Genomic DNA, 19,438 nt, shown 5'->3' with positions numbered 1-19,438 from the left:
GATCAATCGTGCTATCCTTGGCGAGTTATTTGGAGATTAATTGATGGCATCCATTAATAATATCCAAAATTGTGTTTTGGACGCGTTTTTCTCAACCGATTGAAACAAACATTTGACTCAAACCTGTACTTCTAGTCACAAAATTCCATACCAAATATGATCAATTTTAAGTCACTGCGTTTCTGAATTGTAATTTGAAAGTACAGACTGACAGACAGTCACACTTAGATGGATTTGTCTCAAAATTTGACAGGTGTCTATATTATAGATGTTAAATCCGTGTACCAAATTTTATCTATCTAGCTCTTTTCATTTTATAATTATCGTATTGACTTATATTCAAACAGCCAGATAGGAGGACTTTCTCTGAACAGATTTTACTCAAAATTTTACTCCATGTTTCATCCATCTAGATAAAAGTGTTTTTTAGTTATCTTTGTCACAGATAGACAGACAGACGGACATGTTCCAAAAACGTGTTTTTCGAATTCAGGGAGGTCTAAAGTGTGGAGATTCGTCAAAATCTCGAGTTCGAATTTTTTAACGATTACTATACTTTCTCTATACTACGTATACGAGAAAGTATAAAAGGAACAGTTTGAAAGAAAGCATTATGTTTACTAAACACTAGCATGGCATTGCTTAACACTACTATTGAATTCAATTCTGAAAGGTGAATAAAACAGGACATCACTTACTTCATGGGCCACGGTGGCCTGGTGGTAAAGTCTCGGCTTGTGAGCTGCAGGATTTCAGGTTCGTGACACGATTCCACCGAAGAACCGTAGTGTCAGGGGGTCTGTTGCACGTTAAAATCTGTCAGACCAAACGTCCTCCCGCTGGTGTGGTGCGGTGTGGAGACGGGGGTGCCAGCTCAGGTGCCGTCTCGTCATCTGACCGTGGTTCAAAATCACGATGTCCGTCCCAAAATATCCCTAGTATTGCTTTATAACGGACGTTAATATAACTAAACTAAACATTTACTTCATGGCAGCTTTAATCCTCTATGCCAGCAAATATAATTTATCTGAAGATTTGTTATCATTTTTCAGTTCTTGTCTAAATATTAAAATTACAGTTCATTAACATTTCTACTATCAGATCTGTAGAGACACTCTGTAATTCGAAAAAAAAAATTAAAAATTAAGAGATAATATCTAGAACGGTAAAAGATATTTGATTTAGTAAGAAATTTGTTCATTTGAAGTTGGGAAAAACATTATTTTAGTATCATTTTCGAGTAACGACAGCTGAAACGATGTATTTTCTACTACTATACTTTGAAATTTTACAAACAAAGCAATAAAAGATAAATCTATAAAAATATAGTATGAAAATAACAGCTGTTATTTTCATAGAGATTTCTTGGTATCGTTTTTGAAAATAACTTGCGATGTAAGCTTATTATCATTTTAATCGGAGAATGCAGTAATGTGATGTTATTGAATAATTGTGTCAGATATAACAGACTTTTATAAAACATAAAATTCTAAGCCTGAATGAGCACAGTTAACTATGGAAATCTCAATTTTGAACTGTGATCGAATGACGAGGACGGCATTTCATTTGGCATCTCTTTTTTCATTTGCACAATCATATGAACCTGAGGCTAGATGGCAAATAGTAAATAATTAATGAATTTGACTTAGGTTCATGAAATAAAGAATGTCTAATAATATCGTAGTTCGACTAAAGGAATTCGAAAATGAATTTATCTGGATACAATGTGTTTGAAAGCTTAATTTAATGTAAAACACTTAAAATATAAAATGTAATATACAAAGCATACTTCTCTGAAATGTCAGATTTATGTTTCATAATTTATTTTTTTACATTCAGCCAATTTTATAGAATCTGAAATGATGAACCGATAAACCTACATAATGAAAATTTTATTAACAAAAGGTACGAATGAAGGTTTTAATTATCATAAAAAAATACAAATTTTTCAGAAAATGATCTGTTTCTATTTTTTAAAACTAATTTATAACCAAGAAAATTCTTTTTATTTTCTGTTAGATTTTCACACTTGATCTCTAATGTAAAAAGTTATAGTGTATATCTATCAAACTATCAATTACTTTCTGAAAATTAACGAATTGATTCAAAGTATTAGACTAATATTTTATTTTGAAATTATACGAGAGCAATTTTGGGAGAATTCTCATAATTTTAAACAGTAGTAGGTTATCGATATTTCATTCGCCAAACTTTTACACCATACTAATATGAAGTCGAAGCTATGACATTCTAATTCTAAAAATTGAATGAAGCTTTAACTGTAACCAAAGTGATCACATCTTTCGGTAGCGCGTCTTCCCCGTGATCTGGGCGTCCCGGGTTCGAGTCCCGGTTTGGGCATGGTTGTTCTTCTGTTGTTCTATCTGTGAGATGTGTGAATGTGCCCTCCTGTAAAAAGGGGTTGTGCAAGCGAATGAGTGATGCGTGAGTGGCAAAGTCGTACTCTTGGCCCTAGTTGGCGCTACTATAAAAAATAAGAGACGTTCCCCCTCAGGCTTAAATCGTTGTCTTCGTAACAGCGGGCTTGTCAATGGCAAGTGCCATAAGAAACAAACAAACAACATCTTTCGGAATAATCAAAGTATCAACAGATTTCAACTATTTAACGTGCACTGAAAAAAAATGTTCAGAATTTATCCTATACTGAAATTGAATATTGAATAAATTTTTAAGAATTTTATTAATAAATGAACAATTTAGATTTTTAAAAAATAACTGGATTTCGTTTTTTATATAAATTTTTTTGAATTCTTTTTTGTAGCTTTTACTATGTGTGAAACAAAAATTTCTTTCGACTGTCATATGCTTCACAGACAATATTAGTTGTGTTTAATTTCAATTAAAAGTCTTTTGTACAATTTGATATCTATGACTCATGGAAAAAAAAAGTACTTTTAAGTTTGAAATTGTAATTGACATTAGAGTTGTGTTATTTTAAAAGCTTTATACTTGTTATGTTTAATTATGTAAATGAACCTTTAATTTTAACTTATTAATTGACACTTTATAATAAATAACATTAATTCGATTTTATTATTTAAAAAAAATTAGCTTCTGAAGAATTCTTCCAAATTTTTACTGGTTTATAAGTAACCAGTAAAAATTTGGTTACTTATAAAATTCAAAAGTTCATTTTTTTGCAAAATTTTGACATTTTTTTTTATATTCTTAATATTTGAACAGGTTTTTTTATAAAAATAAAACCGTTAGAATTTTATTTCTAAGTCTATTTTTTGAGAAGTTACATTGATTTTTATATTTGCCTTTACATATAGTTTAATTCTATTTTAGCCCTTTAGATAGACTATTTTCTCAAATTCTTATCTTTGATAGAATTTTCTTACAAAAAAATTCATAAATTAAAATCTAATGCATATTTTTTGTTCAGATTTGGTATATTAATTTCTCAATATGTTTTGCAGTTCCTGAACAAGAGGATAAGATATCGATTTTTTAGAAATATTTTATAGTTGTTTTAGTAAAAATAAGAGAAAATTTCATGTTATTTAACAGTTAAATGCCAATATTTAAAGAATAGATAGAAATACATCTTATTTTTTAGTTCAGGAACTGGATAATATATTTCTTAAGCTAACTGCAAAATTTTGTGCAAATCATTTGATAAACCTCTGAACTAGAAGAATTTTGTTTTATACCTTTTGTTAGCAACAAACCCCTTTTTTCCAATTTTTCAAAAAAGTTTGTCACTTAACTGGTATATTTTGGTATCATAGACGTTTTTTCAATCTTTTTTTTATAGGCCGCGGTGGCCTGGTGGTAAGGTCTCGGCTTATGAGCCGTAGGGTTTCGGGTTCGAGACCAGAAGAACCGTCGTGTAAGGGGGGTCTGTTGCACGTTAAATACGTCGTGCCAAACGACCTCTCACTGATGTGGTGTGGTGTGGAGAGGGGGGGGATATCGCTCAGGTATCGTCCTCGTCATCTGACCGCGGTTCAAAATGACGAGGTCCGTCCCAAAATAGCCCTAGTGTTGCTTCAAACGGGACGTGAGTATGACTAAACCAAACAATCTTTTTTATGCAAATATTAAAAAATATAACTATTTTCGAACGTTTTACAAAAAAATTCATTCCGAACGTAGTCGCATACCTTAACAGGAATGGACGCAGTCATTCCTATCACCTGTTAGAAGAAAAATCAAGGGGGAAAAAATAGGAAATCTATTATTTTTGCCTTTTATCTCACCCAATTTTATTTTATTTTTATATTTGGGAAAATTTTATAAAAGCTTTCTTCTTTTTTATTTCTTAATATTTAATTTAATTTAATTCGGATTTTGTATACTATCACGCGCCACCTTAGTTAATGCAATGAGTTGAATTATTGATATTACAGCATCCGGGATTAAAGTTCAGAAAGTCACTGGTCAGTGCCGTGTAACCTTCATCATCACACGAATAGATAGATTAGTTTGATCAGTTTAGGATAGGTCTTTGACAATAAATAATATACGTAATAGAAGTTGAGTCACCTATATCAGCAGATAGAGAGTTTCTGGAAAAACTACAAGACTTGCATCTGCAAAATCAACAAAAACGATATTCGTATCACTTTTGTCCCATTTTGAAAGCAATTATCATCTCTCTCTTACTAAAAATACACAATCTATCTTATTTGTTTATCATAAGTGTAATCAAAGACTCCTTATTTCGCTGAAAGACTGTTATTATTTCTATTTTCCTAAGATCAAAATGCAAGAAGTGCCGAAAGATAAAAGAAGGTAATATAATCAACTGATTTTTATCTTTAGACTATTCTTTTTTCTCACAGTGTTGTCAAGTAGTTGGCTCAGAATTAGAAAACTCTAGATTATGCGGCAGCAAATCGCAGTGGAAATACACTATTGCAATTTATGATGATTCCTCGAAACAGCAGGTATATTTATGTAACGCAAGAGACGGTACAAAATGTCTAGTTTACTTGAAGATTGAATTTCGGACAAGTGTTAGCTGCTCATAACAGTATAAGGTTTCACTTTCCCAGACCTTCTTTCCAATAGTGATTATCTTAAAATATCAATAAAATATTGTTTTTATGCTGGATTATTTTTTCTGTAAATTGCTTAATGTGCGACAAAAAATTCTACAGATAGATATTCAACTTAGAGTAAGCAAAATCAGAGAGTAATTATTTCTTGAGTAGCAAGTAATAAAAAGAAGGTTTTAGAAAATTTAATTAGTTACACACATAATAATAAAATTTTTGAGCAGTTTTTGAATAATTTTGAATACATTATTGCACAAAACATATTTTTAACATCTCTTTAAAATTGAAAATTTTTTGGATATTAACTTGAACAAATTTAAAAAAAAACCATTTTTATTAATTATTTAAATTATTGAAAAATTAAAATTATATATTTCCTACTTTTTTTTATCTTCAGTCTATATCACGTTATTATAAATAATTTAAAAATGTGGTTGTTTTATTTGCAAATTCTTTCCTTGGTGAATTTCCATTTGTATGAATCAAAATTTAATTGTCAATCAATTAACTGGCAAATAAGATCTAAAAATATTAAATAGGTCCTAAAAACAGAGCCTCTGTCCTGAGAATTTCTGGAAAACTGTGACATTATTATAAGAGAGTTTCAGATTCGAAGTTCATATGCACCGAATATATGTTGCATGCACTTGCTTGCTGTACCTCGTAATGGAAGAAATCTGTATTCGGCGTTGTGTAAAATTTTGGAAAAAAAATGACGTTGATTCATGTGTCGTCCTCTTTATCAGACCCTCTGCTCAATACAATAAAGTCTTCACAAAAATAGCACTACGTATAATTTCAAAAAAACGGCGTTGATCTTATTAAAAAAGAATTAATTACAAAAGATATGTGTTTTTCAACTTATTTAAATGTCTCTTTTTTTATTCCAAATAAAACTTTATGGCGAAAATTTCTTTCTGAACTTTGTAGAACAAAAATGAAAAACTTACAAAAATATAAGTTAAATTAAATCGCTAAGTTACTTGTTTTGAAACAATGAAGTGACGTATACCAAGAGAACAAAAAGAAGAAAATTCTGCTCCAATTTATCTTTCTACTTTTGATATAACAAAAAAATTTAAATTTTTAAAATAAATAATTAATATTACAGTGAAATATATTTCCATTTCATTTAGATAAATCTGAATTATTATTGGGAATTAATTCTCTCCCAATAATGACTTATTTATTTCCTTTTTCACTGGAATATTCTGTGTTCTTTTTCCAATTATATAAGGCGCTATTAATCGAATCCTCACTCATTCTCTTCGATTTCTGAAGGAATAAAAAAAAGAAAAATGACGAAATTGGGAAAATAATAGTGGCAACATATTCACATTATTTAATTTAATTTTTTTATTTATATAAATCGTGTGATATTTTCTAATTTTTTGTAGCATAGATTTATTAAATTTAATTTCATGCATTAAAGTTCAATTTTTTTTCTATGTTCTAAGTTTTTTTTTATATGATTTGTATTCTTCAACCATTCATTCTAATTCTCATATACTTGAATAGGTTGGATATTTGTTTAGTCAAAACGACTGATAAATTATTTTAACACATTCGAGAAGCAGTTACCATTTTAATGATCTTTTAAAATAGACAAATATAATAAAGTAAGGCTATGCAAAATTAGATGTTTGGTAATGTGTTTAAAAATCAATGAAAATGAATGTTATAATTATATGTGTGATAATGTGTTTAGTAATCAATGAAAATGAATGCTATAATTCATATTCATGAGAGTTAAATTCAGTGTACCTTCTACAATACAGACTACCTAACGTAAAATAACGCATCATTTAACGAAAAATATTACGTCCCCGCATCTTTTCTTCCGTGGAGAATAAGAAGGGATCTTCAATGAGAGAAAATTGCTACTGCAGGAATATATTTTGACTCATTCGCTCTTGGCAACAGTCCCCGTGACCAATTTGGAGACAGTTAAGAGACAAGGGGAAGTTCGAGAACATGAAGTTGTCCTTGGTCGTTTACCGTACGTTATGGAAACGTTTTAATAACTTGCAAGATTAGAGATCAAATAGAGATGAGACATTGTCGCCTAGATGGCGTAGTAAAATTAAGTGATGAGAGTAAAGAGATGATTGCGCATGCGTACGTCAAGAAGCGATACGAGATGAATCTGAAAGCGTGAGGTTGCTATTGATCCTAGGCTATCGCCGTTTTGGCGATCTTCTCCTGTGATGGAATTAATAGAAATAATGACCACATACGATATACGTTGTTGAATTCTAATACAAAATAATAAAAAAATTTTCTTTTATTTTGGAATGCTATGATTCAATATAATAATATTAAATTAGACTAAAAAAGATATTCGAATAGGCGTGACAGTTTTTTTTTTTTTTTAAGGATTGATCTTGTAATTTTGAAAGGTGTTCAGATGAAAAGGATGACGGTACTTGAAGGAAAAATCAATGCTCCAAGATTTCATATCATAGCAGAGAGGAGGTGTTTGACATGGATGGATTTAGAATATGCCATGTTTGCATTTTAGAGAGATCTTAGGAGGAATCGGATCTTGAAACCAGAATCTTAAAAACACAAAGTCGAAGTTTGGTTATATTAACGTCTCTTTTGAAGCAACATGGAAATTATTTTGGAGACGATTCGTAATTTTGAATCATTATTCATGTCTCTAGGATTAAAGCCTGAGCGAGAACCTCCATTTTCAAATTTAGGGGTGTAACAATTGGAAGCTGGGAAACGTTTGATCCTCGATGTCAAATTTAATGTGCAGCGTATATTTGATGGAACCGAATTTCAAACCCAGGGTCGGTTTAATAAATATACAAAATGGGCAATTGCCTGGAGTCCTCATGGAGCCCTAAGGTCTCCGAATTTTTTTTTCTTGTGGAAGTTTTAGAGAAATTTAATCTTCAAGGGTCATGTAGTTAAATCTGTGGAAACAAAACCAAGCGTGGTTTAAATTCTGAAACGACAGTCAGTCTAAGAGCATTCCTAATTATAACTTTTTGCAAGTTTTTAAAACATATTATTTGTTTTATAATTCCAAGAACATGTATAACTTTATTGTTTAAAAGCTATCTAATCCTATCATTGAATAACATTTAGATTCTATAAAAAATAGTGTCATTTTTTTTTTTTTTTTTTTTTTTTTACAATTTTGCCTAAATTGGTAACATTTTTAATACTAATTTTGACTTTTTTTAAAGACTAGTTACTAAACCATTTTTCTTAAAAGTTACCAGAAATTAAATAATCTGTAATTTCATTTTGTCAAAATTTAGCACTTCACATTGCTTATATAGATTGAAATTAAAATCCATAAAAAGTGAAGTAATTTTTATTTAAAAAAATGGCTGAATTTTTTTTGTAGTTCATTTATTTTTAAAATAAATGCAATTAACTTTTAAAAAGTGTGTTTTAGATTACTAAAATATAGCTTATTTTATTTGCGTCATTGGTCAAATGAAAGAAATTGATTCCATAAATTTGATCATCGACAAGAGTTTAGAGCGTAATAATGTATGAATCCAAGTTTGACATTTTAAGCTGTATCATTTCTTCTCCCCTTCCACATACGTGATAGAAAATCACGTAGTCTTAGTTTTTATTCTTTTAACAACCACTTGATACGCATGTTAACAAATCTTTATAATTTGTGCGTATCGACGTTTTTCTTTCATTGGATTGTTCCAATTCTAATTTATGGGCATTACTAGCTAATAAAACTATTTTCTTAGCTATTCTTCTTGTTAGAGTAATCGATGGCCCTGGGTATCAGTTAATTGGCCATTCATAAAGATAGACAGTATCTTATAAATCAAACATTTAAGTTTTCGCAAATGCATTTAATGGTTTTTACATTTAATAATTTCTATAATTACTTAAACTCAGAATTTAATTGTAAGTTCATAATTTACCAGCCTTCTGTGTTTTAAATAAATCTGTTTAAAATTATGGATTAATTTTTTTTGTTCTTATTTGTACTTTATATGAGATACAATTTATTATTAATTAATTTTAAGAAACACATCTTTGTAACGGTTATTTATTTTAATATGATAAATTTTTTTTAGGTTGCATACTAGCAATCCTTTGACAATCAGATTTGGTTATAAACCACTATTTGTGCATAATAAACTAAAACAGAGTTTATTAAAATGTTTGTTAGATTTTAATTAATTAAAAACTAATCGAAATTTTGGCACTTTTCCTCAATAGCCTTTTTAAAAAATAGATTATCACTCATACTATTATTACAATTGTCTCGCCCATTTTAATAAATGTTTCAAAATTAATTTAAAACGCCATTTTTAACAGTCCTTTTTATCGACGTAGGATAATGCAAACTTATTTTATTGTTTCATCATCTCTTTTACTGGCGTACTTTGCCAATGTTAAAGCTTCGCTAGCAATTTTCGCTCTTATTAGCATGATAATGTTTTTAGGCTGGCATTCTTTCTATAAATTGCGTACTGTAACAAAAATGCAACGGCTGATGCAATGAATCTGAACGAGAACAAAACAGAAGAATCAATCTCAAATCATTATATTGCTCGGACTAGAGGTTCGTACTAAATTTTTGTTACATCAACCAATCCTATATTTTAAATAAACGTATCTCTAAGGGAGTTATCTATTTGTGCCGAATTAAAATGGTTAAAATGCATAGACTCGAATATTTTAACATCATTTCCGTCTCCTTCCAAAGAAATGATGTTAAAAAACCATGTTAAAATTCATTCTCCGGTCGACTTAGTCTTGAAAAGGATTTAACTTTCTCTTTTACGAAAAATGCAAATCTCTTATGCTAATGCTAATGTTAAGCTATTCTTCAGTTCGTTTTCTTGGTAACTGTCTCTAATTTTCTAACGCTTGCAGCGAAGACTTTCTTTTTCGCTATCATATATATATATTTAATTTTTCATACATTTCTTTGAAAAAGTAGAGAAATGCTCATCAAATATTTAACGTCCAATTTGTTTCAGCAAGAGTCATAAATAATTTTTAAAACATTAACCAATTATGAAATATCTATCATCAGACAGTCTTATACAATGAATTCACTGGACTGTAATTTAGATACGTCATTGATCTAAAGGCGCATAAAAATTGACAATGCTGATTTTATTTTAATAAGTTTGAAATTAAAAAATTGCGTGGTCTTAAGTACAATCAAAATCCTCATTAGAAATTACAGGGAATGTCCTTGTTCTCAACTTGATCACATATTTAGACAATTCAACATTTTCTTTTCGGATGCTTTTCCAGTCTTCTCTGCCTATTGTGAATGAATGACTTCGGGACTTTTGTGTACAGAACATTTGCAGATCGTAATAGTCCAATCAGTCATCTGTAAAAAATCGACAAACGGGGTAAAGAAGTGATTAATGTAGGTTTGCTAAATGTCATTGCTAATGGAGGAGTGATTGGACAGCGTGTGAGGAAAAAAAAGGCATTGGTATCTAAAATAAATTTTGATACTTAACCATAATGAAAACGCTGTTAAATTATTGATATTGATGCATAATTATAATTATTTGATGATTTGCAATTTCTTATTAACAATAAATTTCATTAATATTTATGAAAATGTACAGAAGGGACAACTAAGTCCATAATGAATATTAATTGTTCAATATACAGAAACTCATTAGCGTTTGAACTAAATTTTGATTCTCAAAATTGTATATAACGTTTAAATTGTTGCAGATTTTTTCTGTAAGATCAAGTCTGACATTAATATATAGAAGAAAGTATTACGTTTAATTACTTGTTATAATAAACTTAGAAAAATGAATCGACTTAATTGAACAAAATAATGTATGAAAAACTGTAATGTGAAATTACATCTAATCACCCTCTTCCTCCGCATCTCTTTTCAAAGTAGAAATTCTATCTAACTAACTTGGACAGTAGGACAGAAATGTTGCACTTAATATAAGAACGCATTACATATTTTGCTGACGAAATAGATAAAATGGTAAGATTCGCAATTAGGGTATATTTTCGGAATAATAAACTAGAGAGAACGAGATGAAAATCTTCACCCATTGTGTTTTAACGACTCCGAAATTTATTTTATTTCTTTTGAGAGCTCATATGATTCCGGTTAAAAATGATGAAAAGCAATTGTTCTGTATTGTTGGAAGATTATTATGAGGCTTAAATATTATCTTCAGGGAAAAGATGGCTTAAAATAGCTGGCTAATTTTATAAACTAGAATTAAATACTGAATTCTTTTCCGTATTTTGTTCCTAGAAAACGAATACTCAGGAAAAAGGAATAAGTTGAGGATGAGAAAGTCTTTTGGAGATAAAATCTGTGACTTTTATTTATTTAAGTGCTTATATTTTCTCGAAAGTTTTTTAAAAAAGAATTTATAAAGGAAGTATTGAAATCGCCAATATGTTTCGGATTTTAGAGAATATCTGTGTTTTAGACCTCCTTATGTTCTAAAAATATGTTTTTGGTACTATGTTGTATAGTACCAAGCAGAGTAGGTCTCTCTGTCCGTTCGTATATAATATATATTCTTGTACGTACGATAAATAAAAATCAGTATGAGAGGGGGGGATCTCCCAAAAACTTTTTCGCATGCTCTCTAATAAAGGAGTTATCTCAAAGAACGCCTTGCATAGCATTGGGGTACAATAGTTACGAAATACTGACCTTTGTAATGAATTTAGCATTTTTACTGAATCTATTGTATTATCCTTGGCAAGTTATTTGGCGATTAATCCCTGTCATACGATTAATAGAATCCGAAATTCGAAAATCGAACTATTCATGCTGTACATGTTCAAAATAAACTTTCATGATTTGGCGACGAATTCCACATTCAGAAATATTAAAAGTCTAACAAAAGTGCATGGCGCTTTGAACCATAACGAGAAATTTTCATTGAGTTTCGATATTTCAACTGCTATAACTGACTTGATATTATATAAACAATGCAAACAATTCGTATTATTTGTTTTGGAGCAATTATTATTGAAACCTTTTTTTTTTCTTCTCATCAACCCTTGTATACAAATCATTTTCTTTTAGAAAACGTATTGTGCAATCTCTGAATGCAAGAACTTACACAATAAGTTTTCATCTTAACCATTTGCCCATCCAACCTTTGCGTATGTATAAATGTTATAACCTTACATGTATAAATGGTAACCCATATAGTTTTCAATTTGATTGTAGATTAAAGTAGTTCCCATTGCAAATGGAATCGCTTTATATTTCATTTGCTAGAGACATAAGCTAATTTGAAAAATAATTAATTCATAGAAATTTAAATGCATATACTGCAATGTTCTATTTTAAGGATTAGATTTATATATGGAAAGTTTGTGTGAAATTACTGATATTAGCAACAGATCTAATATTTTTGTATCTAACGCAATCCATTAACAAAAATCAAACTAACAAAAGTCCACGAACCTGGTTAAATATGTTGAGATCAAATGGCATACTTTCTAATATGGTGTGAAAATTTAGAGAGAGGAAAGACAGTTAGGGTAATTACTAGTTATGATCATTTTTCCCGAAATGTCAAGAAATGCATTCTAAAAACATTGCATAAAATTCTTAGCTTCAAAACGATATTTTTAACTTAACGGTTTGTTCAAAATTTAGAAATGCAGCCATTAGTTCAATCTTGTGAAATTCGTATTTGCGAATCATAATGTAAATAATTTCCAACGTGACGATTGATCATTACAAAAGAGTATCCAACGCAGCGAAATAGTTGTAACCCCTTCACTAAAGAATTTATTTAATCTTTTGATTGAAGGGTGCATCCTGTTTGATACATATGTATGCGCAGAGGACACTGGGAATGCTTAAACGCATCCAAGTGACCTTTATCTTTTAAATTAATTGTTATTTTGACTTGAATACAATCATGAATATCAAAAACGTCGTATCATCCGATGAATGAATCTAACATGTTATTGAAAGTGAAGGAGTAAAAAGAAGAAATCTAATTTAGAAAAAAATCTAGCATTTATTGTAATTTATTTCAAGCCAAGAAAAGATTCCCGCCATGTAAAAAAAGAAGGAAAATTATTGAAAATGAGATTACCATAATAACTCTAAATTTATGCAGATAGTTTATAATGGCGACTACTTTCTGTCTCAATCATATCCACTAATGAAAGTACCAATCTTTTTTTTATCAAGTTTCCTTATCTTCTACGTCATATATTGAAATAATATAATTTTAGGGAAAATAAGTGGGGGGGATGAAACATCTTCTTTTGAACTTAATTTTAATCCTCCCTGAAATTATATTATCACAAAATTAAATTCAGCCAAATTCAACAAAATCTCTGATATATGATAAAGAGGATTAATCGATGATTATGTATTTTGATCTATCAGCTACAATTAAAAAACGATGAAAAATCTATAGATGACTCTAAATTAAGATACGTATACGTATGTATTTCAGCAAAAACAAAGTTACACAAATTACGCATTTCTGAATGTAAAGACACATAATTTCTAATGTATGCTAGCTTAAAGAACATCGTTGGTGTTTTAAAAATTCTCTGAACTTCTTGGCATCACGTTCTGATATAGATGGCGATTGTTTGGTAAACTATGTCAGTCTGCAGTCTTTCTCCCGCTTCATGCCACATAACTTTCTCGTTTTGCATTTTGTCTTCGCTTTAATCCTTCCCTTTTTCTCTTTTATTTCCTCGTGTACATAGTATAGAGAAAATATATTAATCTTCAAAAAATTCGAAATCGAGGCTTTTGACGAATTTCTATGTTTTAGACATCCCTGGGTTCGAAAACCATAACATTCGAAATCGACTGCATGTCTCTCTGTCTGTGACAAAGATAACTCAAAAACGTTTTGAACTGGACAGTTGAAATTTGATATATGGTCTTCACACCACATTTACACATTTCTATCAAATTTCGAGTAAATTCTGTTTAGAGGAAGTCCATCTGCCTCCGGCTGTTTGAATATTAACACAATAATTATAAGCAGAAGAGAGCTAGATAGATAAAACTTGGTATCTATATTGTATCTACAGATACAATACTGTACAAGAGAGCTAGATAGATAAAACTCGGTATCTATATTGTATATATAGATATAATACTATACAATACAGATCTATATTGTAGACATCCGTCAAATTTTGAGCCAAATCCAACTACGGGTTGATTGTCTGTCTGTCTTTACTTTCAGAAATATGTAAATGCGGTAATTTCCAAATGCACTTACTTAAATATATCAAATTTGGTATGGGATTTTTGTGATTACAAGTGTAGTTGTGTGTCAAATTTTTATTTCAATCAACTGAGAAAAATCTGTCTAAAACACAAAATCGGTTTTTGGATACTATTAACATATGTCAGGGATTAATCGCCAAATAACTCGCCAAGGATGACACAATAGATTCAGTGAAAATGCTAAATTCATGCCAATAGTTAATATTTCGTAACTGTTTTACGTCAGTGCCATATAAGGCGTTATCTGGTACGAAAAATTTAGTTTCTTTTGCCTAATATTTTGCCCAAGATTTGTCACAAATTTTCACAAAACTGTGAAAAAAGCAAACCGAATTTCTTTTGTTATTTTATTTTGGAGTTTTCGCGTTTATAAATAAACAGACAGAATTCAAAAAACTGTTTTAGGGAAGATTTCGAATGTCTCAAACATGATGATTCATCAGAATTACGTCAAGATTTTTTTGTAGATTCTCTTTTCAGTTTTTCTTTGAGAAAATCCCATGCGAAGAAATGAAAATATATATTCTAGATATATTTTATAATATATATAAATCCAAAATCAATAAATATTTATTTAGCACTGTTATTTAATTTGATATATTTCATATTTGTAAAGATAGAATTTTTTGATGCAGTTTAGATTCATAACCTGATAAGCTTAAATTTAGAAATTTTCTTCACTATATTATTTTATTATTTTAAGAGTTATATCCAGTAACGTCTGATATATGACATCTGAAATCGATCGATTTATGTAATTAAATTTTGATTTCGTATTCGTGGCGCCACCTGGTAGAGAATTTTTGAATGAATTCACTCCAAGTTACATTTTTATAAAATTAGAATAATTATTAATATAAAACTTAACAGGAAAAAATAATTTAATTAAAAACTTTACTTTCCAACATCATAATAAAAGTGTGTTTTTAAAAACAAGGTTTTCTTGTAAAATTTATTATGTGCCATTTTATAACATGGGAAACCCAACTATCGTTATGAAAAAGCTATTATACAGCTGTATCCGAAATCAGCTTTTCCTCTTTTGATAACTTTCGTATAAATAAGTGGTGAGGAATTTATGGATTCGAATAAAGAAATCACCCGTCTCAAGGCCAGGTCCTTTTCTTTCGTTTTTTAGATATGTTCCGTTTTCTTGATAGAGCATGCCCTGTCTCAGTAGCTCTTTATGTGGAAATTATTGCATATAGAAAAGCAATCAAACAGTTTGCCGCCAAATGAAGAAAGTATAAACAGACGATTTAAAAATTTTTTGACCACTTATTTTCCATTGTACCATTTATTAAAAATAAACGATTTCTTGCTATAGATAAGCACTATAACTAATAGATCGTATATCATATGGTTAATAATAAATAGCATATAATATGGATAATAAAAGATGCTAAATAATATGGATAATAAAAGATGCCAAATAATATGGATAATAACAAATGGCAAATGAAAATATTCATTTAAGAATTAATATCCTTTTTCTGAAATTCATTTTAACGTACATTTATAGCTTTAAACCAGATAAAGTTCATTTCATTTGAAGAAAAATAAAAATAAAATTTAATATGGATGCCATTTCTGAATGTGTGAAATTAACTATTTTCGCAATACGTAAATACTTGTTCTTTGTTAACAAAATATTTTCAAATTCATTTGCCATACCTATAGAACTGAAAGAAATCATAAGAAATATATTTGTCATTCCATTTTGGATTAAAAAGTTTGTTTAATACCTTTATGGTTAAAGTAAACAAGTATATAACCCATATAATTACTATAAATATTGTACAAATCCAGTTTTATCAAAACATCTTTTATGAAGAAAATTATACATGATTAACTCGACTTTCAAGAACTTCTGACTTATCAAATATTCTATTTTTGTGAACTAGTTGGCTAGTTTAGTTTAATTATATTAACGTCCCGTTGTAAAGCAACACTAAGGCTATTTTGGGACGGACCTTGTAATTTTGAACCACGGTCAGATAACGAGGGCGACACCCGAGCTGGCACCCCATCTCCACACCACACCAGCGGGAGAACGTTTGGCATGATGGATTTAACATGCAACAGCCCCCCTTACACGACTGTTCTTCGGTGGGATCGGGTTTCGAACCTGAAACCCAACGTCTCATAAGCCGAGACCTTAACACCAGGCCTCCGCGGCCCAAACTAGTTGGCTAATAGGAACATAAAGATACATAATTAATAACTTTTCGAGGATTGATATTCATGTTCTTTTTGTTTTATGAACTAATTTTGAACAAATATCAACAGCTGACATAGAATAAAAAGTTAAAGTAGGAAGACATGATAAAAAATGTGTTAGATAAAAAATCGAGGTTTGTGCTTCCAGATTGAAAGAACAAATGAAAATAAATTCAGTGACTTTTTCGATACATCCTTCCTACCCTCTCCAACATTTTTCAGTTATTCGTTTCAATTTAGAACTCAAATAATTTTTGCTACCTACATAAACGCATATGTCAAGATAAACAGATTAATAAAGCATTACTTACTAATTACGGAATAAACTTCTTTGTTTGTGTGTCTCTAACCAACATTATTCGAAAATTATTTGGTAGACCAGCATCCTCTTTGAATTTTTTTTTCTGTGATCAGGTAGACTTTTTCTCCAAGAAAAATGCAAATGTGCTCTAATTTATTCTGAAAGTTCTGAAAGAATGCAGCCTGCACTAGAGTTCTAGTCAGGTATAACTCAAGAGCATTGCTCCGCAGGCAAATAGAAAGCATCACATTTCTTCTTCGGCATGAATCCGAGGTTTTGACTACAAGCTAAGTATACAAACGAAGGTTGGAATAAAGTTTAAAAAAATTATAACTTAATTATCTGACGCAGTTTTATGAATTTTGAGATGATTTCTTTAATTTTCTTCATTGTCTAATATCAAAAAAAGACTTCCACATGCAAGTGCTATTAATGTTTCTATGACTCCAGAATTCACAGATGTAACCTTATGCATGGCCAAGATTCAGTATTTTAATATTTCTAATTTTAAGAGAACAATATTATTGTCATTATTTGTTTTTTTCTGGCTAGAATTTTTAATTGAACAGGAATACAGTATATTTAAAGCAGTAAAAGAGTCAAAGAAAACCTCTTTTTCGGCTTTGGAGAAAAGCATTTAAATGAATGATAGGCCAATACTCAATTTTAAATTGTATTTCGTTTCTATCAGCGATAAGACATCATTACAGCGCGCTTCATGCGTTTGGTCTTCCGCTGTTCGGTAAATATCATAATATAAATCTGTTAATAGACATTTAGCAGACGATTCCTTTTCAGACATTTTATAACCGCTACTATTTTTATTTTGTTAAAATATTATTAAAAAGTAAAAGAAAACGATTTTTTATTTGATAAACATATTTTGTTAATATTATTTCGTTCATTTTTTGTATAATAGCTGATGATCAATTGTAAACCTTCTGGAATCTGGCAATGTTGGTAAGATATGCTGTTATGTTGAAAGAATAAACAAGCCAATGGAATTCTAAATTGCTTGGAGTATTATTTTAGTTTTAAGAATTTAAGATACTCTGCAAGCTATAGTTTGAAGCTTAAGAAAACGGGTAGTTTTCTAGAAAACATGCAAAATCCGATTTAAGAATTGAAATGTTAAATCGCAAGAAGATTCTTTAATTATTTATCTATCCCGTAATCTTAAATATTGTTCTGGACCACTGATTTCTCATATTCATACCCGAGATGGTCCCGTGACGTGTATGAACGGAAGTAATATTTTATTTTTATAATAATCAAATTATGAATTCAAATACATGTAAAACTGATGAACTGGCGATAGAAAAAAGCAAAATTTAAGTTGCTGATGTAAAAATGAAAATAAATCAAAAATCAAAATACTTCAAATAGTTCGTATAGGCACTGCTGAACTGAAGCCTGTTCAATTTTTTAAGTATATAAGTTTATGAAGTTATATAGTTATTTTTAAGTATATAAATTTATTAAATTTCATCTTGTAGTTTTTAAATTCATCAACAACCTAACTAATTTTCCTTCTAGTGTTTTCATCCTTAGGAGCTACAAAAAATCTAGCGGCCTTCGTTAGAAAAAGAAAAATTAGATAGAAATCTAAGATACTCTGTCTGAAGTTTTCTTTCCTTTGAAACATATTTTATATATAAAAATTAATTCGAAAAGTTTTTAATGTTAAAAAATGAGTGCTTTTGCAAGCTAATTTTTAGCAGTTTTTAATTGGTAATGATGCAGTATATGAAAGAAAGCATTTGAAAAATTTCTGCCACTCAAATTTCTATAAGCTCCTGTTTCACATGTATATTTTATGACATGTTTACATGTATATTTTAATTTAAACCTTGTTTCCTGTAAGTAGATTAGAAAACAATTTTCCACTCGTTTACTTATTTCTATGCAATACCGTGTGTTCTTTTTATTACTAAATTAGAACTCTAAATCTTTTCAAATGTGCAAAGCAAAAAATATTAATAAAATTCATTTCAAATTTAATTTTTTTTTTAAATTTATTAATTGGTACACTTGTATTTCAGATCAAATTGAAATAAATAATTTATTTTATTCGTTAATATAAATCTAATAAAATTTATGAAACAAGTGAAATTGAGTAACAGAACAAGTTATTAACAAGCGAAGTTGAGAATAATAAACAGAGTGAATAAACAATGTACATCTCTGTACAACGAAGGTTAAATATTCCTTCATCCCTACCAACATAAAGCACCTGCCATCGATCAGAATAACTTAAAATATTTGAAACAGACAATAATTTCAATACACATTAAAACAACTAGAAAAAAATGTTTGCAAAAGCAGACAATAGTAAAAGTCCTAAGGAAAAAAGAGTTTTCCATTTGGTAATGCTTTCGTTTGGACTTTGAAACAAAAAATATGTCATAACATCTACCTAAACATGTGATCCAATCTCAAGTAACAAATTGAACTTTCTTTCAGTTATTAAACTTTTAAAGAAGAAAATTATTTTCCCAATAATTAAACACTAACCTCCTTTGGTAACCAGCTTTTCTGACAGATATATTGATGGTGTTTCATTTGGAATGCAAGTTCAGGGGGAAAAAAACAAACGATCCATTCTTTTGTTAATTTTGAGCTTTCAGTGCCATTTGTTGGCTAGATGGAAAT

Source organism: Argiope bruennichi, chromosome 9 (assembly GCF_947563725.1).
Source record: "Argiope bruennichi chromosome 9, qqArgBrue1.1, whole genome shotgun sequence".
Taxonomy (NCBI): domain Eukaryota; kingdom Metazoa; phylum Arthropoda; class Arachnida; order Araneae; family Araneidae; genus Argiope; species Argiope bruennichi.
Note: the sequence above shows the minus strand (reverse complement) of the source record.